At 33.3% G+C, this 24701-nt stretch overlaps 2 long non-coding RNA genes across 3 annotated transcripts in view; one reads left to right on the top strand and one right to left on the bottom strand.

The window, feature by feature from the left end:
- The window catches only part of LOC116157488 (uncharacterized), a 264959-nt gene that overhangs the window by 220099 nt on the left and 20159 nt on the right, over positions 1-24701 (top strand). The gene's annotated exons all lie outside the window — the stretch shown is intronic.
- LOC105097232 (uncharacterized) overlaps positions 10295-24701 on the bottom strand; it is a 474053-nt gene continuing 459646 nt past the window's right edge. Inside the window, exons 5-6 of the long non-coding RNA XR_837910.3 lie at positions 11544-11667; positions 10295-10582 (exon numbers count right to left, since the gene is read on the bottom strand). This is a non-coding gene — a long non-coding RNA (uncharacterized LOC105097232). The remainder of the gene's footprint in view (positions 10583-11543; positions 11668-24701) is intronic.

Here is a 24701-nt window from a genome sequence, read left to right as displayed (position 1 = left end):
TTTCTACAAAGGAAAACAATGCTATGTTACTGAGGGTGATATAAGATTGTGAATAATAAATAGCTGAAGATAATGGTTTTAGAAGATTGTGAGTTCTTTGAAATCTCTTCTGCAATCCAAGAGTAAGCCTAAATTCCAAGATGACTGAATAAAGTTTATTTTAGAGCATTCATATTTTAAGACAGTATTATAAGGTTTTCATGAGTTTTTTATTGTGATTTACTCTTAACATCAATTGACATAAGTGTGCAAAATAGCAAATTTTTATTAATTCAAATGTAAGTTGATGAATGAGTCATTGAACTGTTTCCAAGACTCCACCTTGAAGGCCTATCAACCTACAATATACATTCCCATTAGTGGTGGTATTAATTATGCTGAGCCAGTTATATATATATAACTGTGACTACAGATGAATTTCAATATACAAAACTCTTCTCAAGGGCTTTAGTGGTATTAACATTTTTTGATTTTTGTTGTCATGTATGTTAGTGCATTTTTGTGAGTGATTCTTGTATTTAGTCCTGTTGAGAACTGACATAAGCTAATTTGGGCAGTCATGGTTATCTGGTTCTTCTTTCTAGGTAAGTATTGGTAGCCTCTTATGATTTGAAATAGAACTCTTTGTCCACAATGTTTCAATTAAATTATGTGCCAGGATGAATTCTACCACACATATAAATGTTTAATTTGTTGTAAGTTTGTTGAATTTCCAACTTTGAAGAGTTTTGGGCTGTGAAATCGCCATATCTATATGTGTTCTTTGTTTTTCTATATTTCTGGAAAATCCTCATATTTTTAGCCCATCTTATTTCTACTAATAAAATCATTTTTATCATCCTTATGCTAATTAACTAACTATCCTGCTCTTCTGTTATCTATGGTTGATGTTTGTTTTGGGTGTTCATAGACTCCTAACTGTACTCTTTAAATTGCTCTTGACCTTGAAGTGTGTATTTTGAGTAGATTATGTCAAATGTTAACTAACCACCACTAGGACATTCATTAAAGTGGATTCATGCATAAAGGCACATACATACACATACCCTACAATATCCATGCTTCAAATAAATTACAGATAATATAAAACACCTTGGGAAGAAGTCTCTTCTTTAAAATGAGGAGAAGTTTTGGGTATCCTTTTAAGCTACATATTTTGGAAGTTTCTCAAAGTTTCTAAAATAAGTATGGCAGCTTCCTCTAGTTTCCTGATGTGCTACAGATCTTTTTCTGTTATATACCTTTGGATATTTTAAGTTATCCTGTTATATAATTTCAATTTCCTTGACTTTTGAAGATAATCTACTAATATTGAGTATCTACTGTGTGTCTGTGGGTCTACTCATATGAGTCATGTCACTATTTACATTTTCAAAATGACCAACTTAACATATTAATTTAAAATTTCTAGATCAAAGCATTTATTTTAAATCATCTTGATCCTACAAAAATGATATATATTCATATATACAAATATATATATATAAACATATACACACAAAATAACTCATAAAATATTTATAAAATATTTTAGAAACATTTATGTCATACTTAAAATTTTAGATATATATTTATATATTTTATATAAGTATAAATTATATCCTTACAAATTATATATATATACTTTAAATATTCAAAAATGCTAAAATTCAATTAGGCTTATCTAATATATTATAATTATATATAACCATTTTTAAAAGTGCCTATGTGATTTTTTTAATTCAATAAACAAATTTGAATGCTAAGTTTGTCCAACTTAAAAATCTGTATGATAGAAAAATAATGTAGCATATATTGTCTAGTTTATAAAAACAGTATTGCTACTATAATGGATAATTCAAAGTATTCGGGAGAAAACATAATATTTTTGTCTCACATATAAAGTGTTAAACAGATATAATCCATATGTGTCCATATATTTGTCTATACCTATCTATCACCTGTCTCTTAATCATTTCTGTTAATGAATAACTGACTGCTCCATAATCCTTTCTCCATTTCCCATATTTCACTGAAGGTGCTAAGTGAGATGCTCTCTTTCCCAGTTATGGGAGACCATGTGATTGAATTCTCGCTGATGTGATACAGGAAAAGCTTTGGCTTATCTGATAAAAAGAATAGATGGAGCTAGTACTGCCCTTCCTCCTTCTTAACTCACCACCTTTAATGGACGTGTTATCTTAGAGGCTGAACCAACTATCTTGCTAAAATTAAGAGAAAAACATAGGACAAGAAAAAGTCAGTATGCTAGTAACAGTGGCACAGAAAGATAGAAGCCAAGGCCTTGATGATGTTAAGTAGCTGAACAAATGCCAGTAACTCCCTTGCCTCTGGACATCAAGCTTTGGGTTTAAGTCGTCAGTTACTTGCAGCTATAGTCATTACAGTTGATTGTGTGTGTGTGTGTGTGTATAACTTATAATTTCTCCAAAAAGCTTTATGCCTTTGTAATTTGATTTTTTTCTTCAGCTAGATTACTAATTATAATAAACTAAGTTTAACTAAAACTTAATTTTTATAGAGCAGTCTTAGGTTCACAGAGAAATTGAACAGAAGGCTCAGACTTCCCTCATACCACCTGTCCCCACACATGCATAGACTCCTCCATTATCAAAATGATGAATTGATGAATCTACATTGACACATCAGAAAATCAGTTAATTTTGATTGACATCTGAATGACCATAAGACTAATTTATACTGAATATTATAGTTTAAAATAATCTTATTTTTTTGTTGTTCTATTTCTGGATATAAGATCTTTTCACTAAATTTCTAACAATTATTGCCTAGGCAGTAATTGCAAGACTATTTATCTGTCCCTCTGCTCTAAATCTAAATATTTGTTTGGCTGCATAAGTTAAATCAATTTTTTTTTTCTTTTTTCACTGAAAGAACACATTAGCCTACTATAGAATTAGTCTTGGACAGAAAAAAAAATGGGGATATTTTTCCTCCCAACAATCATAGAATTTTTGTATACATCTATAGAACTGAGCAGCAGGCATCATTAGGTGACTTCAGCTGGCCTAGAAATACAGAGTAATAAGAGAGTATCTGTATTGAGTATATGAGTATATCCATAAGAAAAACTTAACATCACAACATGCAAAATGATGCCCAGTGAATGATTCTTCTGGACCTTATATACTTACTGGCTTCTTGTTTTCATTGAAAGAGATGTAAAAGCATCATTTTCCATTGTTCTTCATGTTCTTTTTAACCTACTCAGCGCTTCCTTATTGTAAATCATCCATCCATCTAGGAAACAAGTTTACATAGGCTCACAACCACCAAAATCAAGGGGAATGGGAAATTCCCAACTACCTTTTCACTTCTCCCGATGATGCACAGAGAAAGAAAAACAGCTTCTAATGTACAAGCCCCATTTAAACTTTCATTGTGTCTCATAAAAGCTATACATGATTGAGTGAAAAATATTAAATGGCAGTTGAATTCTTTGCCAAAATCCTATGTATCACAGATTAAACCCTTTGGGGAGAGTGATTCTAACAGTGCTTTGTACCCAATATTTAAGGAAGTGGAAGTAAAGAACAGTGCTTGGTTTTCTGATGTTTTATTAAAAAATCGCCATAAGTTGCACTAAAACAATTATTGCTTCTTCCTCACCCTAAAGGGACAAGTTACTGAATGTAATAAGTAGCTCAGTTCTCTATTTGAGACACATTGTAAATTGGTGCTTATGATTTTTTAAAATTATCATTAGTCGAAATTGTCTCAACAGCCGTCTTTAAAGACTTGGCTCTTGCAAAGGCAGTGATTCATGCTCAGTTATGAAGCTCAAACACAGTACATTTACTACCTAAAATATTTCTTTGCCAAACAGAGGCTGATGCATTGAGCCAGTTGTCAGAGTAATAACAATCAAATAAAAATGAGTGAGGAATAGAGGAGTTCTGCTTGTTTGTTTGCTTTGCCCTAAAACATTATTTAGGTTCTTTTTCTCTCAGAAAGAAGCACTTCCATTGTCTTTACCTTGCAGTCATCTTTTCCAGGATTATCATAAAACAAGTATTATTGATTACTGGCTTCCTTTTTTGTTGGTGTGTATTGACCACAAAAATAAACTTCAATTCCGTGTGGTGCAGTCACTAACTTAATTAATTAAGGCATTAATTAAGGATTCTGGGAAGGAATTAAAGTATTACATTTTAGTAGTATGTGTTACTATTTTTAGTGTTCACATGTCAATGTTAAAAGCTGAAAAAGAAGTGTATATATGTGTATGTGTGTGTGCGTGTGCGTATAGGTACTTATAATAAATTTATTATAGCCCCAAATCATATTAGTTATCAATTGCTATTATAAATAATAAAAGTAAATCACTTTAACAGCATGCTTCACATAGCAATATACAGAGATCTCATGGATTTACTTTGTGAATGTAGACAGCTTTGAAAATTGGTATGATATGCTTTGGGATTCCATATATTCATCTAACAGAGTGGCTTACTTCTAATTAAATTACAAGCTTCTTATTTATGCTTCTTGTTATTCTATAAAGTATTTTTAGAAAGTGCATGGATTAATCAATTAACACAGTGTTTCTCTTATTCCAAATGCATTATTAGTTGTTTCACTGAGTTTAAGAAGCACTATAAAGTGAACTCGTAGAATTAAGCATGACTTTACATCTAAACAAACTGTATTGTGTTAGATCAATTCAGTTATATAACTACCTAATGTAATGATGAGAACTGGGCTAAGTCCTATGGGGGAAATTAAGAAAAGCGAAACCTGTTCTTGGTAATTTATTAGTTAACTGAAGAGAGCAGAAATTACCTAAGAAACTGTATGATAAGTTGTAGAATATGGTGCCAAATGAGAAGAGATATTTGGTAGCACTGATCTCCCACCAACTACTCTTGTGTACTCATGCGAATCTTAATCCAAGATTGCTGGATTTTATTTATCATATGGCTCTATCCCACTTACACCTACACTACATTCCCCCAAGAGATCTAAAACAAAGGTTTTAATAGGTTAATTAGGGAAAACAGGATTATTTATAAAGGGTAAAAAAGATGAAAAAAACCCCACTTCATTGTTTGTTCTCTTTACACTAAGAATATATATCTATAAATGAATCACTATGCTGTACACCAGAAATTAACAAAACATTGTAAATCGACTGTGCTTGAATTAAAAAAAAAAAAGAATGTAGTTGGGAGGGAACTGAAATTCAGTGGAGGTGGGAGGATCCCAGGTGGCTGATCTCAGGAGGTGAAAATAGTGACTGTGATTACGATTGCAGGCACCAGGATAGGTGGGATAGTTAGAACTCTGTTGAACCACTGAAGATCTCTGCCTAGATCAACTGTTCGTGGGGTTCTTAAGAGTGAAACTGTTATGTCTCTAAGGTCTTAACCTGATTTACATAACCAAAACTCTCCAGATATGGCAAACTAAAGAATAGGTCTGAGATAGCAAACCTGAGAATTATGGATCCTCAACCACTTTTCGACCTGAGGTAGTCCATCAACTGAGCCTTGTGTGAAGACAGAACTACCTGTTTTGGAAGATGGATCTCAATAGAACACTACAAATACATATAATGAATTTCTCCCTAGCCTTCCTCAGAGTTGCCTAGAGCCATTTTCCTGGCAAACTGTGTCCTAGGAAAGCTGTACCTTAGTGTCTTCATCAGTAAAACGAAGTAATTATGGTCACTATCATATAAATTGCTTTGAGGATTAAGGAAAATATAATACCTCTGAAGTACATAGACTGATACTTGGTTCATAATAAGAGTTTAATGATGTTAGTCATCATTATTAAAATTCAACTTTTTACAACTGTTCTTCTCCTCAGGAAATGTGCCATATTTGTATTTTAGGAGTTTTTGCTGTTAGCTATAAAAAAGAATGATTATTTAAAGGCAAGTTGAAGCACCAAAATGGGCCAGTGTGGAAGTTGTGTGATGGATGTTTTTAAAAGTCCCTCAAATTGTCCCCTGTTTAATTAGAACTATGCTTTCCTTGAACTTATGATTGTCCCTGTAGATAAAGCTTTGTCTCAGAAGAGGTAATCACCCTCCTCTAAAATTCAGTAGCACTTCTTTTGTATCACTAATTGCATTGCATTATAGTTAGCTGCTTCTGTGTATGCTTCCCCTGAAGATGAGCTCCTTATGATCCAAGGGAAAATGTTACAGGAGACTTGGGGGCAGGAAATCGGAATAAACATCTACACTCCTCCATTTAATGGCCTTTGCATTTTACCTTGCAAATACCATTTTCCTTATATTTCAAGTGGAAATAACAATATAATCCAAGTCCCTCTCTGTTAGCCTTACATTGTTATGTGGTGAAATGGTAAGAGCCTGAGATTCAGAGTCAGCCCTCTCAAGTTTGAACTCAGCCCAGCCATCACCGTCAGTGTGACCTAGCTGATTTATCCACACTCCCAGTGTTTCTGTTTCCTCCTCTCCAATGCAAGGTTAATATGAGGATTAAGAGGACCAATTCGTACAAAGCACTGAGAGCAATGCCTAGCACGTAGTGATTGCTCAGTATATGTTAAATTACTAGTGAAAAAATCAATTAATATACACATAAATGTTTCATAAACTGCTAATACAGATATTCATTATTAGGACGAACTGCTTTAAAATGTGAATAAATGAACAAGTTAATTAATGAACAACTCTTTTTACTTTAACTATATGATATGTATTAATTTGTATACATATATACATATATTTTTTTTAAACCAGAGAAGATTAATGTATTTACAGGTCAATTCTGCTTTCATAACTGTTTAAGACTGAAATGGTGAGCTACAACTTCACATTTGGAATAAGTTAAAGATGGTTACATCTAGCCTTAAAAAAGCCTGCTATCCCTCAGGGTGTCCTTGACTTGGACAGTCAGGGTCTGGGTTTACAATAGGCGAGAACCGGTCCTCTCCTCACCGTATGCTCTCTTGCCAGTTGTTATAACAGCCACTACTGCCCCTTCCCATAGTTCTGAGGCAAGAAACATTCTCTCTCTCTCTGTGTTTTTATATAGTTGAATGCAGTGGTTTTTCTTCCTTAAAAAATAACATTTGTTTAACATGCCTGATGTTTTAGAAAGAAATTTAACACAACAGTAAAAGTGTCCTTACAGGTTAATATTTATATTTTTAGAAAATCATTCCTTTAAAAAACACTCCATTTTTCTGTTCTTGAAGACTGTATGTTGTTTAAGTAATTTGCAATATAACACTGAAGTGGTGTTTTATATGCAACTTAAATAACTTTTTATGTTTTATTCCATGATTTTATATAGTGCCCTACTGACATTTGCCATCCATATCTGAAATTCCATATTATTGCTGGCTTCATAGATTGCAGCAATAAAATAGTATGCAAGATTGAACATTTACCACAAATCTCAAAAACCTGCAGGAGGAAATGGGCTCCGAAATGTAATGTTTTAAAATGACTTAGTGAAGCAGGGATTTCAGTAAATTTCATTTGCTCAAAAACTGCTAAAATTGCCCAGCACTTAGAATAATAAATAGAACTAGACATTTGTAATTAATACCTAACTTTAAAATAATTCAGAGCATTGTTATTTTATGTAAATGCCTTTGAAATATAAATATATCTTGTTCTAATGGAGCTTATGATTTTTAAAAATCCTAATTTAATTTTCTTTATATTTACTTTTATTAAAAATACTCAAAAATGTAATGAATTACATTATCAATTAACAATATAATCATGAGACCATATTATGTATCTGTAGTCTCCTTCTTAAATGCTTTCTTAATAATACTTTTTTGTCAGTCTACAGAAATATGCTTATAGGTCTTACCAAAAACCCAGAAACCAAAAAACCCAGAAAGATCTCTAAAAATACCATAAAGTGCAACAAACTAAACAGAATTGGCTTATTCTGAATCTTTCCAAATGATGGTTTCCAGGTTTGCAACTGGGACTTTTTGTTTTAATAGTCAAATCCTTCCTTTATATATATATTTTTCTTGAATTTATCATTTACAAAACAAATTCTTATCTCCACAGCCAGACTATTAAGTCTGACTATTAAGGTACTCAGAGGAATAAGAGGTCATCGAGTGGAGTACTGCTAATGTTGCTTTTTGGGATAAATGTTGTGTCTGGAATTCTTTTTGGAGCAGGCAAAGTAAAAATAACTAAAGCATAGATGAAAGTAAATGACAAAAATACACAAGTGCTGTTTTAGACTAAATATGAGTCTATATTTACTTGTTCTTACCTCTCATCTGAAACTGATGAAAACTAGATCATATTCAAAGACCCTTTCAATTTTAAAATAAAAAGTTTTCAGAATATTCCTACATCACAAACTGTTTAAATTAGACTTTGGAGCTTGGTGGTATTAAAGATCTAATTTGACTCATGTGTTAACCAGCTTCCAAGATGGTCCCCAGTGGTTTACACTTCTTGGTAGTCACATCTTTGTGTATCCCCTCCCACATTGTACCAGCTTTGGTCTGTGTGACCAACATAGCACAGCTGAAGTGATGATGCTATGTCATTTCTGAGATTAGATTTTTAAAGCATGGTGGCTTCTCTCTTGGGCATGCTCGCTAAGTTCCTCTCTTGGGTCACTCAGTCTGGAGGAGGTGATCTGCCAGATCCTGAGTGAGCCTTTGAAAAGGTCCATATGGTGTATAACTAAACTTTGCTGCTAACAGTCGCATGAGTGGATTTAGAAACAGATCCTCTAGCCCCAACCAACTATGGCCCTACCTGTTAGCTTGGCTACAAACTCATGAGAGCTTCTGAGCCAGAACTACCCACTTGAGCCTTTCCCAGATTCCTGACCCTCAGAAAATGTGTGAGGTAATAACTTTTTAAGTGTCTGTGTTTGGGGTGATTTGTTATACAGCACTAGGTAAGTAATACAACTCACAAAGGAAAAAACAAGGCCCCAAATTTCACACCCTTCATAGCAAATCAGGATCAGTGAACTGGCCATGGATAATTAAATGGCTTAAGGCCCACAAGCAAATCATTTTGCTCTAAAAGGAAATGTTTCTCATATGCATATAAAAGTATTTGATCTATATTCTTAATCTCATGCAACAGCCCTCTGGGAAAGCCTCTCTGAGATGATCCTGGGATCTCCTATATTCCCTGGTCCCACTGTGTACACATACACATTTATCCCAATTACATAAATTATTCTTTGTTTATCTTCTTCATTTCTAGATTGAAATTTCTTGAGGACAGGGACTTTCTTTTTATCAATTGTAATTCCTGTTATATAGTAGTTACTTAATATACATCAGTCAAATAAATACATGTCTGAATTACCATACTGTAGTTATCCTAAGATCCAAGCAAGAAATAAAAATCGTTTTAAAGTAAAAGGAAATTGTCATCATAAGCACAGTTTAGACAAAAAGAAATTGGACAGTCTTAAAGGATATTTTCCAGACCCACTGTCTGTTAACAGTTGCAGCCCCCAGGTTCCATGCCTCCTTGCTCCAGAGGGTCCTGAATGCATGCTAACAAAACTTGTCTATTTTCTGCTTATCTCTCCCTGCCACTCTTCTCTTGATACATTTCCTTAGCTCTAAACTTGTGATTCAAGATTGCATTTCAAGGACCCCCCCCCCATGCCAATCCACATTTTAAATTGAAATACCTTAGAAGCAGAACTACATATACACATCCCTAGCTGGGCTATCTAGCAGTGTTGGTGTGAACCATTAATGAGTCCTTTTTGCTTCTCACCCCGGAACCCCTGGATTACACATCTGTTGGCAGGCACCTTGGTATACAGATCACCTGAAGCCACTGCACCAGGAAACAGAACCTCCACATTTGCCAAATATGTGGCCAGACGAATCATTTTGCCTGAAATTCTAAGGAAATCACGGGAAATAAATGGGAAGTTCAAAATAAATTGACATTTTATTTTATTTAGATAGAAATATCATTTCTGGTATTTCAGATTGAGTCATCATTGACTATTAGCAAGGCTGGGTCTTAATATCTATTTGATTTAATAATTGATTAAATACTTGTATTTATATTCTACCATCTTCTTTTCCTAAAGAGTTGCAGGTTTCCTAACTTAAAGTGAGCAGATAACATTTGTGTTTCAGTTAATGGCTGATTTGTGTGTTGGATGCAAAGATTCCACCAGTGATTTATTTCATTAAGTCAGTAATCATTTCAGCTGCAATAACCTTCAGTCACAGGCAGCTAATGCTGCAATAATGATTTCTGAGAAAGCTAATGCTAGAAGCCTCTAGCCATATTTGCAAATAAGTCCATGTATCATGATGTTCAAAGATTGATCCAGGGAGCACAAGTCTTTGGTGACTTTTGCAGCATAGCTTGCAGACAGTAATTTTTAGAGAGCGTAAAGATTGATTAAGGAGAAGAGAAACTAATCACAGATTCCTCCAGTCTTATAGTTTTAAAAGACTATGAAAGATGATGGTGTGCATACCATACAACTACGATTATCTTAAATTAGCTCACTTAAGGCCAAAGTAGTAATGTCAACTATCAGGTTTTATTTTTATTTTATTTCACATATCTAAAATCAGTGTTGGCGGAAGTAGGTCACTCATTCTGAAAGACAAATGGAAGACAGAAAATTATACAGAAGTTATTTTCAAAGTACTGCAGACTCATTGGCATTACGTATAAAAATTCCTCTCCAGTCAATTATCTGATAATGACGTGGATAAGCATTTGGCTAAAAGTAGAGTGAATGCCTTTTTAAAGAAAAATACAAATAAGCCGGCATTTCCCAGACCCTCTTTGCTTTAAATAATAACCAAAATATGTTAGTACTTCTAAATTAAAAGTCACAGATTTTCTCTTCAAAGCTCAATTACTATCAGCATTTTTTATTATTAATATTTTGAATACTATGAAAATAAACACTTTTTTCCCCTTAGTTTAACAATGACCAAAGCTTGTAGATTAAGGCAAATGAAGGTCTGTTTCAGTGGGTTTTTGAAATCAGCTTTAGTGTCTGAGCTACTTTTTGCATTTGTGTCTGTATGTTTTTATGCGCATAGTTTTTCATTTTAAAAGTGGAAAATTGCTTCATCTGTAACACTTAACATAGCATTGAGAATGAATCCATGGTATTGAAAAAATGAGGTCATCTGGATGCTAATGACTTGCAAACTCGTATTTGTTCCAAAACTGTTCTCTGAACTTCATACAAGCAACTACCTACTTGGCATTTCCACTCTGATGCTTAAAGCCATTCCAAACTCAAAATATCCAAAATAAAACACATGTTCTCCCTGTCCACCTCTCTCCTTCTCTAATCAAAGCTGTCAAACAACTATTACGGCCTCTTAAGTGTTCCCTCAGCATACACTCATGCTCTCTTCCAATTCTTCCACTTCCTGCTGTCTGAGCTATCTTTTCAAGATGCAAATCCGATTATGCAATCAGTTCAGAAAACTCACTGAAGTTTGAGACCTGTTTCTTGATTATTCTTAGATTCTTTTACTTTTAATTGGTAACTGGAGATAAAGAAATCATACATGAAAGTTCAGGAAAGCAAGCTTACCTTTTTTCCTCCTTCTTTCTTCATCTTTTGGCTCATAAAGGAGAGTCAGTGATGGGTGGGAAGGACCTTGCTCATAGATGAGACCAGGCTTCACAGTCTCCCTCTCTGGCAGAAGCTAGTACATCTTAAGGAAGACAAGGAAAATAAAAGAGGTAGTCTCAAAGCTTGATGGTCCTCAAGACTTTGGGTCATTGTCCAATCAAGGGAGAGATAACCTTGCCTTAAGCTGGTCTTAGTGGTGTTAGCAGAGACCAGGGTACATATTCTCAGTGGGTTAAAGGATCTCCATAGATGAGGCACAGTGTTTCTTTGATTGTGAGGCTATCTGCTGTAGCCAAAGTTCAAGAAGTTTTTGCTGGATATTCCTAGCTTCTTGACTCTAATCTTCATATGACTAATTAGTGATAATTCTCACTTCCTCAATTTTATGCCCAGAGGCGTCTATTAATTAGTTAATAGTCTGAGTGCAAGTTTAAGGGGGTCTTTTTACCTGACGTGAAAAGTAGCCAGCAAGCCAGCACCGGTCTTTCCTCCACTGATTATTATAATACTCAATACTTAAATTACCTTTAGGACAAGGAGAAGAAAAATCCTACCATAGTTTATAATACCCTTGGCCTTTTAAAATTTCTAAACAGTTTTATGCTTCTTTTAGTCTCAGAGCTTGCAAATGTCGTACTATGTGTGAAGTACCCTCTACCTTCATCTAGTTAATGTATCCTTCAGGTCTCAGGTTTAGTGTCATTTCCTCATCCAAGATGAGGTCCTATTTCTGCATTACCTGTGTCAGTGAACTCTTCTACTGCAAAACATTCACTGCTGTGTTTATACTTGTGATAATTTAATTGATTTACATCCCTACTATTAGAATGTAAGTTTCATGTGGCCATAGGTCACATATATTATGTGTGTAGTGCCTTATACACAGTGTGCTCAATGAATGTTTGTTAAGTGGATCAATTCATTTAAATAAGAGAACAAAAATAAATCTTATAAATCTGTAAACATACATAACAAATGCAAAAGTATAATTTTACATAGGTATTGGTTATAGGCAGTTAGATACTGGAACAATAAATGTCTTTGTTATATATCATTTAAAAAATATACCTTATTAGAATATAATAGAAAAAGAAATGGGATTATCAGAATTGTGCAAATAAAGTATTGTGCACCCTAATATTAATTTCAATTTGTAGGGTTAATAGTAACTATTTTTAATGTCTAGAAATTGAATATATTATAAGAATGAGACAAAATCAACTGTTTTCGAAATGTGTATGATATCAGTAAGTCTCCATTACACAGGTTTCACCAGGGGCTGAAGTGAATGAAGGCATTTATGCCATTTTAAGTGTACTGATAGAGGACTCCAGTCAGGACTCAGCTTCATTTCAGCACTATTTCTCCTTCCTCCAATGAAAAAAAAAATTGAATAAAGATATATAGAGTATTTGAAAATCTAATCCATCTACACTCTTTCAGTTGTATCATAGCTGAAGCCAAAAGGAATTTTGACAAATAGCATGTTTCCCCCTGCTTTTCTCCGTGTGTTAATAAGCAGGATTTCTTTTACAACACAATTAAAGCTTATTTCACAACATAACCAAATGTTCACAAGGATTCTGAGGTAAGATTTAATGTCAAAGAAAGCCATTGTCCAGTGCAAAATCAATGACCTGGTCAAGTTAAAGACATATTTTAAACCCAATTATGTTGGATGGCAAGTCTAATGAGACCATTCAACACTATTATCGTATTAGACATAAATTCAACCACCAGCGTCAAACATCATTAGTTTTAATTGCTTGGGGATTTAGAAATTCATTTTTATGAAATATTGTTTTGTTGAATACTGGGAAGATTTTTTTCACTTATTTCCCATAATTACCATTAGGAAAAGTATAAAATTGTTGCATCTACTATATTATAGAAAATTTTAAAACCATGGCACAACTATGCCAAGAAATTAAAGTCTAAAAAAACATAAAATGAGCTTGAAGAAGAAGTTGAATGCTGTAGTAGAGATGATGAAATTATTTGGTTACTATATAATATGAGAGAAAACATTTAGATTCAAATATACAACCTGGATTAATAGATTTAGGATAATGCCTATTTTTTGGCAGGTGTTCAATAATAATTGAAATGAACATCACAGATGTTACAATATTTTTGTCTTTTAATATTAAAATCATTTAATTCTGCCTAGCCTGTAGCATAGCACTTTGGTGTTTTATCAAGAAAATTATATTATAAGAAATCATGTGTTGTATCAGTTTAGAATTTGACCAAATTACCTATACCTGGAATATCCTGATAATTTAAAAGTATTTAAATTATTCTTTGCCTGTGATATTTATTTTGCCTGTGATATACTTTGCGTATATAAAGATAGAGAACTATAGATTTTTCATTTCTTGCCTTTTGAGTTTGCATAATGCTCAGATCTATTAGTCTCTTTTATCTTACTCTTTTCTATGTGCTTCGTAGGTAATAGCATTCAATTTACTTTTAGGAAGAGCTATAAATTATGTAACAATTCCTGCCTACCCCCTTTTTACTACTAAACTAGACCTTTTTCCACCTCAGCAGGAAACGATATTGTGTTATGACAGAGTGGTGTGTGAAAATAAAATATATGGACTTTGGTTTTTGAACTCCAAACCCACCATTTTAGAAGGGTAAAGAGGCTGACATCTGAGCACAATATATTCTCTCATTGCCAGTGACCATTACCTCCCATTACAAAATGAGGTTGTCCTAGGTTCCATTATAAATTTTCTTCAGTGTTTGTAACTCAGCTATAAAACAGGCTCTGAGACAGAAACTCAACATGGGGATTCAGCTCTGGGGTGCTTTATTTTAATTCTAGTTTAGTTTAAGTTGGATAGCTATTTTGCAATAACAGGAGAGTAGTGGGGGGAAAAAAAGTAAATATGGCAATGTAGCATGTCTGTTTCTGCATTCCTGTAGCTAGGAAATTAATTTTTTTCTAAAATGCAGGTTTTTTTCGGATTGTTAGTTGGAGACACAATTGTATTGTTTAAAGGAGAGATATTAAAAATCATTGAATAGGCAAGAAACTAACACTCCAACACACTTAGATGAAAAATAACTAGTGTCTTCCTGTAGGCATTTATTTATTTTTAAGATTAACAAGTCCGCATGTAGCCACTGTCAACTTATCAGGTAGATAAATATTTTTTACTAAAATAATTTTAAATGCATAAAGTTGGTAACTTAGTAGAATGCAAAATGTTTGTTTATATAAATTTTCAGTTTTTTACAGATAAAGCCAATTCAATATTTAGGCTGAAGGCTAAGGTTATTCAAACTATGTAATTCAGTACCAATTTTCAGTAAATAGTTATAATATATAATATAAATTTGTATTTATGGATTTATATCTCTCCAATTTTATATCTGTGTTGGAGTTATCAACTTCAAGAGAATAATTATACAAATTACAAGAATAAAAACTGCAAAGTGTAATATAGTTTCTTTTTCACCATGTGGTTGGTTGTCCATTTTTGCAAACAAGATACATAAGTTGTACAACAAGTTGTTGACTTTTCTCTTTCTAGTCTCTTGAAGGAGTTTATGTAAGATTGATATTTATTCATAAATGTTTGGTAGAACTTTTTGTGAAATCATCAGCTTTGGAGTTTTCTTTGTGGAGAATTTTGATTGATTGGTTTCTTTGTTTCTACTAAGGATTTAATTTCCTTAATGATTATGAGAGAATTAAGATTTCCTACTTTTGGTGAATTTGTTAAATGTATTTTTGTTGGATTGATAGAAAAAAAGAGTTAACAAAGAGATTACTTAAATTGATTTTCTGTCAAGAAAATATTCTGTTGTAGATCAAAGTTTCACCTAGCAGGTATGACCAATTAAATCTTGGGACACTATTCTCAGTGCCAACTAGGAATTATTATCATAAATCAGTTATTTGTAGCACTTAAAGATTGCTGTAAACAAAAAGAAATGGTATGTATAGACCTAAAATGACAATTTTGAGGGAAGGCAGCTATGTAGAAGCAAGTTGGAGCTAGGTTGTATGATTGTTTAAAACCCATTTATTTGAGACATTTTAGGCATTCTTTAACAAATATGATGTATAAGTATTTAAAACTCTTGATAACTATAGATTAAAGGTTCTCATCCATAGATGAACAGTAGGGTCACCTATGGATGCTTTTAAAAAAATATGGATGCACAGTCTAAACCAATTAAATGAGCATCTTAGGGGTTGAGGCCTGCCATCTGTGTTTTGTAGAAGCTCCAGACAGTAATAAAATAAAGAGAAGTCTGAGAACTATTGATACACATGGACTGGTAAATGACTGCTGTCAAGACAAAATGCATCGGTTGAGATACCATGTTTTTGTTACTGAACTATGACACGTTCAAAGTAAAGTATGGGATTGAAATATGATTTTCATGTTTCATCAGTATTGTTACTGAGCACCTTCTCTTACCTGAGACTATTCAAGACACTAGGAACAAGGCAGTAAACAGTCAACTTTCTGGTCTTATGGAGTATACAGTTGGGTTGTGGCAAAGGAGGAGGAGCAAATAAGAAAATTCAAATATTTATAAGTGTTGTTTGGGTGAAGGGATAGACATTGTACATGGAAGGTCAGGGGAGCCCTCTCTGGGAGTTAATATCTTCTGTTTAAGGGACGGGAAAGAGAGGCTGTGATGGGATTATAGCAAGGGAAGATGGCACAACAGTAAGTAGAAGTCTCCTCATAGCAGGTCTTGTAGTTGAAGCCAATGAGTTTAGATTTTTTCATTCAGAGCTTTTAACCCAGGGGAGTATATAGTTTGATTTACACGAAAAGAATGGGGGCCATCCTGGGCATAAAGTGAAGAATAAATTGAAGATGAATCAGAGAGGAAGCAAGGAGACTAGGTGAGAAGGTGTTCATGTGCTCACAGAATAGGTGGTTTTGACTTGGATTAGAGTGAAAGCGTGGAAAGAGGTGGGAAGATAAAGAAACGTTTTGGGAGTTTGACCTTACAGGACTTGCTGAAGAATGTCATACCAGGACTGAGAGAAAGAAAGGAATACATAATGACTTCTAAATTTTTATCTTCAGCAACAGGATAGGCACTAAGGTGATGAAGACTGAAGGAGGGGACAATTATGTGAAGAAGATGAAATACGGAGTATAATTTTGTTTTGCCAGTGTCAAGCTTGATATTCCTAATAGAAATCCAAACAAAGATGTCTGGTAGTCATTGGACATGCAGGTCTAGAGTTTGTTCAAATAACAAAGACAAGCCTGAAGTAGAAGTTTTTGAGTCAAATATATTGTGATAATTATGGCAGACTCCCACTAAGTAAAAGAATGAAAGTTATGGAGAACCTGTTGAGTCCCAGAGACTGTAATGAGTGGGTTGCTGCCCAGAGAATCTGGGGTTGTCTTAGAAGAAAAATAGGTCTTAGGAAGAGTTTGGATGTACATAGAAGTCAGAAGTCAGGAAAAGTTTGGAGGGAGTTGTCAAGAAGCAGAAAGATTAGGCAAAACAATGAGTCCTAACTCAGCAAACAGAAAAATTGAGTAAATAACTCTGTGTATAGTCTGGACAGCATTTCTGTTGGAGCTTTTATCTTTCTGATAGAGCTGGAATAAATTCTGGAAATCATGTCCCAAAAGAGAACTAGGGAAGCTGACCAACTGGTTTATTAACTAAATTAATGTAGCCAGAAATAAGGATAGATATTGACAAGATACTTTGGAAACTGAAAAAAGTTGGGCTAATCAGATATTCCAGATAAAGATTTAACTTTCCACTTCACAAAATTCTGTAGATTCAGTTAAATGCAGTAATATAGTTGATTTTGCTGACCAATCAAAAAAGTACTTTCCTTGGAGGAAAACTATTTACCAAACCTGGAAATATACATATATACATACATATACAATATATAGACATATACAAATATGTGTATCAGCAAGTGATCCTAGAACTAGTAAACAATGCAAACAAAAAAATGCAGCAGAGCAGTTAAGTAAAATTAAATTTTCTGTGCAACTTGAACTCATGGGCATGTAAAGTCTACTGTATTTTCCCCAAGCTGTGTTTTTATGTCCCTAAAGTGAACAAAGATTCTATTATAGAGTATGTCTGTGATAGTAAAGGGAGTAAAATATTTTATACAAATAAATATGTGAGGGAAGTCCTTTGGATCTGAGGTTTTGTATTGTTTCTGGCATGATTTCTTTATATAACAAAGAAGCCATCTGTAGACATCTGATTGGTTTCTACGTTCTTAACAACAGCAAAAAGCTTAATGTTTTTCGCACATTTGCAGTGTTCTTGTATTTCAGATTCAACACTTGTGAATTGCACAGAATGTGTTGCATCATCAGAAAATATTCAAAGTAGGAAAATTTCTGCTTTACATATAGGCAGGTGACTATAGTTTTGAGGAAATGTTGGTATTTGCCTATCAGGCCAGTTTGGGAGATCAAAACTTACCTGGATTTTTGTTTAATTTTCAGAAAATACAATATAATATTCAGTTAGTGTTTGTGTATTGTCTACACAGATAAATAATGAAATTAATTTTTATGTGTCAGCAAACACAAGAAAAGTAAAAAAAAAAAAAAGTACTTATTTTTGGTGTGATGTAAACTCAGCTGTTAAGAGGGTATATTGTCTATGTGGAAAATAGATAAGCTGTTGGTTTCTTATTTCCTGCCTCTTAGTCATTAGGGCTGGCATTACATGCAAGGAAGAAGAAAGTGAGGTACAAAATTCATGTTACTCAGCTTTTCTTGTAGGTCACAGTTACAGTAAAAGGTATAAGAGCCAAAAGAAAGCTTGATTAAAAACTTCCCATCTGAGATTAGAGTTGTCTTAGATTTCTCTTAAGCCTATTTCATGACCCAATAACTAACAACCCTTATATGTGTGATCTCTTGTATTTTATTACTAACATAATTTAAATATGGCTGTGTTGGCAAATGTAGAAATACCCATTTACTTCATCGTAGTGTGAGTGGGTTCTAAAGTCAGATGTAACCGTTGTAGCATCTGGTAAGAAACAGAGCTGGAAAGTAAGCAGATAACCATATGCAGGTACTAGAGTACCTGATTCAGGAAGTGACTGGCATTACAGAAAGCTAATGGAGGACTGCTCTGTGTGTGATATCCAGTATCTACTCAAAAAGAAAGGAAGGAAGGAAAGAAGGCAAGAAGAAATGACTACTTCTACCTATTTAGATATTTTGGCTAGAATATATCTCCAAATCATTAGATACTGTATTAATTTTTCAATAAGTAATTTTGAGCTGTGTGTTGTAGGCACTCTTAGTCACTTTCCCATTAGCTGCTACATCCATTACCTCCTTCCAGTAGAATGTAACTTTAATGTGTCCAGCCCCACATAATGTACCACAGCTGGACAAAGACAATCACAGTGTTGTTCTACCCCTTTGACAGATAGTCAATTTTCCAGACTCCTTTTCTGCTACCACCAGCCACGTGAACCATTCTCTCCAATGAGACTTCGCATAATCTCTTGGGATAGGGGTCTTCTTTAAGAAATGTTATGTTCCTAAAAAAGAGACAGATGTGATAGATAGGCACCTACCTTCACTCTTTTACTGCTTTGATTGTGGAAATGATGCCTGCATATTCAGTAGCCATCCTGAGCATACAAGGTAATAGCAGACAAGTGGATATGAGCTAAGTTAAGCAAAGCAGAAAAAAAGAGCTCTGACAACTAAAATAATGCTTGCAGCATTTTACCTCCAGACTTTTATTATAAGTGAAGTATAGTTTAAGGACTATGAGTTGAATATTCTGTTAATGTATCTAGTTGAATTTCGGATATATTCTGGCAGAATTATTTTTAAGAATATGTGTAGAACTCTTTGATTCCAAAATTCTACCCAGTTCCACTTGGGTAATGTTGAAAGAGAAACAGTCATCCTATGTTTGAGTTACTTTGATTCATAATATCCAATGAAATCATGACACACTCATCAGTTTCTGGTCCTGTGATTATATTAGGTTCAGTTTCATTAAACATAGCTGTTTCCTCTGCACTATAAAGTAGAATCTAGAATTGGTTTATTTATTTGCCAAGATAAACCCTTATTTTTTTTATTAGAAGAAATAGTTGTGTTTTTTTCTGTGAAAAATAATGACTGTTACTTTCATTGTGTTATGTGATTATAGTAATGCCTTTGATGATACTTGAATATTGCTGTGGGATTTTAAAAATATATCAGTATTTTTTTTAGAAGAGGTAGAATCAGGAATACATCCTGAAATTTCATCTGGCTTCAAAGATGCTCAGAGAACTTCTTTAGAGATGGGCCTGAAATCACATCATAAAACAAAGAAATAAACATGTATATTTACACATACCACATTTTCTTCATTCATTCATTCATTGATGGGCACAGGTTGTTTCCATATCTTAGCTATTGTAATAATGTGCAGTGAACATGGGAGTACAAATATCTCTTTGAGATAATGATTTCTTTCCTTTGGATATATACTCAGAAGTGGGAAAATGGGAATGCTGGTTCATATAGCAATTCTAGTTTTAATTTCTTGAGGAACTTCTCATAATCTTTCATATAGTAGCTATACCAGTTTATATTCCCACCCACAGTGTACGAGGTTCCTCTTTTCTCTAATCCTTGCCGGCATTTGGTATCTCTTGTCTTTCTGGTAACAGCCATTCTAACAGGTGTGAGGTAGTGTCTCATGGTTTTAATCTGCATTTTCCAAGTGACTAGTGATGTTGAGCATCTTTTCACGTACCTGTTGGCCATCTATCTGGATCCTTTGCCCATTTTTAAATCAGGTTCTTTGTTGTTTTGCTATTGAGTTGAATGTATTCTTTATTTTGAATGTTAACCCCTTTTTGGATATATGGTGTGCAGGTATTTTCTCCCATTTGATAGGCTGGTTGTCTTTTCATTTTGTTGATATGTTTCCTTCATCGTACAGAGGCCTTTTTGTTTGATGTAGCTTCACTTGTTTATTTTTGCTTTTGTTACCTTTGCTTTTGGTGTCAGATTCAAGACCAATGTCAAGGATTTATCCCCTAGGGTTTTTTCCTAGGAGTTTTACGGTTTCAGATCCTGAGGATGAAGTTGAGTTCCCTCTTAATCAATTGTATGGCACTAAACTGGGAGTGGGGTTTATGGCAAGAGCGTGCCTTTTCTACCTGTTTCAATGTGGGCATTTTCTCATTCACCCTGTCAAAAGCAGCTTCAAAAGTTTAACAGATAATTTGAGCAAACATTGATTCAAATTAGCACTAAATGGGAATTGGTTAGGAGTGCTCCACTGACAAGATAACGGCAAGAATTTATATAGAGAAAACTCAGAAAAAAACAAGGAAATTGACTGGCTATAGTTTAAGTGGTCGCCTTCTCTGGGAAAGCCTAGTTGGCTGTTTGTCATTGGTTGTCCTTAAGTTTTGATTTCTTAACCTTGAGACATTTACAGGCTTAGGCTTTGTGGAGCTTAAGTAGGGGACACATCACAACTCATTCTGAAATGCCAGTATTACCTGCATGCTAAGATATGACAGTCACCTCAGTCTGAGGGTCTCTTTGTTAATTAATTTAACAAACCAGTACATGGGAGCCCCTCAGCTAGTTTCTGAATGTCTTTAGAGGGAATTACTCCTTGAATAGCTGTGTCTGTGGGAGCAGGGGAGCTCAAGAGCCTCCTGTGTCACCATTTTAGCTGACCTCCACTCTAATTATTTTTTATTTTTCATGTTGCCAGCTTTGGTTTGCTATAATTGTTTTTAGAGATACTGGTCTACAGTTTTCTTGTGATACCTTTGTCTAAGTTTTGTATCAGGCTGATACTGGCATTATAGAATGAGTTGTGATGTGTCCCCTCCTCTTCTACTTTTTGGAAGAGTTTGTAATTATCCAGCCTAGAACTCAATAAACCCCTTTAGTATGCAAGCTCAAGCTTTTCTTCAGATAAGGGAGATTTTCTTCTGTATTGTTTCTAAGCATTGGCTTTTCTTCATCTATTCCTATTTATTCTGATTTTATACATTGGGGCCTATTACTATGTGTCTCAGTATTTCCTTCATGATTTTCCTTTCATTGCTTTACTTTGAAATACTTCTTCTTCTTGATCTTCCTGGTCACTAGTGAAGAACTTCTCTTCTTTAATTCATGTAATCATTTTGCTTTATTTTTCAAAAACATTTTTATCTTCAGGAAATCTGAAAAACTGGGTCACTTTACTTAGTCACAAGGAGAATATGGTTTTGGTTTTATTCAACCATTTTGAAAGCAATTTTTATACATGAATGTTCTTCTAAGAGCTAAGGATGAAAATACAATAGGTAATGAAACAGATTTCTGTGAGTGCCTAACTTAATGGGGGGAGGGTATCTCTGAACTTAAAAAATTTAAAAGGCAAAAAAGAACAATTTATGTAAGAATCTATAGCAATCTTGTGAAGTTTGGCATTTTGTGATGAGATCCAACATAGCATGTAAAAAGCCTAGAGGCTTTCTGTTCTTAAATTTCTATGAGACCAAGTTTGGGAATGCTAGCTTCCCCTCAACACATAGAATAGGGCTGAGTTTCCCTCATTTGATTCTTTAGTGGTCATTGGGAAAAAAAAAAAAAGATTCCAGAGCATGCTTGTACCACTATCTTATGCTCTAATTATCAGATTTTAATCTGAATATATATATAGTATGTATGTATGTATGTGTGTATGTATGTATGTTTCACATATGAATGTCCTCAATGTCATCATTAGTCTATTTCAGTGCAGTTCAGTGCATGCGTTGGTTACTGATAAATGTGTTTATGTTGAAAAAAAAAATTCCAGCCTACAAAAAATTACCAGTGTTTATGAAAGAGTAATTTACTTTTGCTTATTATCGTTTTTTAAAGAACTTTAAAAATTAGTTTTATCTGCTCAATAACATGGAGAAATATTTGTTTAATTTTTCAGACAATATGACACTTAAAACCTTACTGCACATAAACTCCTTGTCAGAATGGTATTAAAGCACATGCTATAAGAGCAAATGCTATTAAAATGAACATAAGGAAGAAATACAAGAAAAATGACACATTGAGGACTCTAAAACTCTCTGTTCTCACACAAATCATACTTGATAGCCAAACTTATTTCTTTCAATTAGTTTAATGTAATTCCACACACAAAAGATGCTGTAGCACTGAATTTAGTCTATATTTACTTACTTGAGCAATATGATATGATATAACTTTATGATTAAAATCAGAGCCTCCAGTTACACAGTGGAAATCGGTAATGTGGTTTTAAAGATACTGAAAAAGCTGATACCACTTGCCATCTCTTAAAAGAAAGACCCTTTTACTCCCCACTGAGTATGAACAACACAGGTCAGTCTACTGTCACATTCTGATATACAAAATGTGGAAGGGACAAGCAAGTACTTGGATCTTATTTACACAGAGCAGATGACTAATTTATTCACACCATTCTGACTTTGTTGGTTCTTTCCATGTATGCTTGTTTATATATATTATTTTCTTCTATTTCATCTGAGTTTAATTGCTTTTCTTTGACTAACTTCTTGAGATGGGTATTAAAATCTGATTTTCAGATTTTTTTCTTTCTAATATGTGTACTTAATGCTATCAGTTTCCCTCTAAGTATGTTTGTGGCTGAATGCCACACATATATACATTTTACTTTCATTATCAGTCATTAAGATATTTTAATTTTTTATTAAAATTATTTTAAACCATGTTATTTGAAAATATATTCATTAATTTTGGAAAGAAAGTTGTATCTGTACTACTGATGTCTAGCTCAATTCATCTGTGGTTTGAGAACATATTTACAATCTAATTCTTAAAAATTATTTAAATTTATGCTATGTTTAAGGATATAATCAATTTTATAAATTTTTCTTTTGTAGTTTCAGAGAATATATATATATATATATATTGTAGTTATGGTTACAGAGTTACATATATGTCAAATAGGTTAAATGTTTTTACTTCTGTTTTTAAAAATATTATATTCCTTTAATGCTTTTTTATTAAGTTGTGATGAGTGCATTATTTATAAAATTAGAATGTTGTAACATCCCAGTGTATTGACATTTATTATTTGGACATGTCACTCTTTGTCTGCTTATCTCCTATTAGTGAAGCTACACTTCTTTTGATTGGAGTTTCATGTCTCTTACTGTCAACTTTTCTGTATCCATCTAGTCAAGGTGTATCATTTTTTCCCTCATTTTTTCATGGAAGTATAGTTGATTTACAATGTTGTATTAGTTTCTGGTGTACAGCATAGTGATTCAGTTATACATATATAATATATATATTCTTTTTCATATTCCTTTTCATAGGGTGCATCATTTTTAAGCACCATGCTGTTGGATTTCTACTGGATTCCCTACTTGACAGTCTTTAATTGGCTTAATATTTAATTATTTTGTATTACATGAATCATTTTTATCTAAATCTATTTTGTTTTAATATTGGTTTTTATCTTTTATTTATTTTGTGTTTCTTCATTACCTTCTCTCTTTTGAAGTATTAATTACTATTTATCATTGCATTTCCACCCCAATTAATATATTAGTAAATCATTCTACCAATATTCTTTCAGAGATTGTTCTAGATATTGAGTGTTTATCTTTGCTTTATTCAAGTATAATATAATTTAGGATTTTACCACATTCTAGACAATGTAAAGAAAGATCTTTAAAAATGGAGCACCATTTAATATTCTAATATTTGTGCTATTATCGTATTTTAATTTCTTTTATATTGTAACCAGCATACAGATTATTAGTTTTATTATTATTTCAATACAACCACATATTTGAGTTTGTGTTGCTGATCATCCCTTTTGCATCTCCAATTTTTTTTTCAGGGATAATTTTTTCTGAAGTATTTCTTTTCAATGAGAGTTTGGTAGTTATTAATTAGCTCATTGTTGTTGTTTTGGAATTTTTAAAATTTTAATAACATTTTCCATGAATATAGCATCTTTGTTGTTAATTTCTTTTTGCACTTTGATGATGTTATTTCATTTTATTTTGGCTTCCATATTTTATATTAACATGTAAATTCTTAGACTTATTGTTGCTATCTTGAAGGTAATTCATCTTTATTTCCCTAGTGTCTT

This window comes from Camelus dromedarius, chromosome 15 (genome assembly GCF_036321535.1).
Source record: "Camelus dromedarius isolate mCamDro1 chromosome 15, mCamDro1.pat, whole genome shotgun sequence".
In the NCBI taxonomy this organism is placed as follows: domain Eukaryota; kingdom Metazoa; phylum Chordata; class Mammalia; order Artiodactyla; family Camelidae; genus Camelus; species Camelus dromedarius.
The sequence above is the reverse complement of the archived record's forward strand: the minus strand, read 5'-3'. Positions and strand labels throughout refer to the sequence as shown.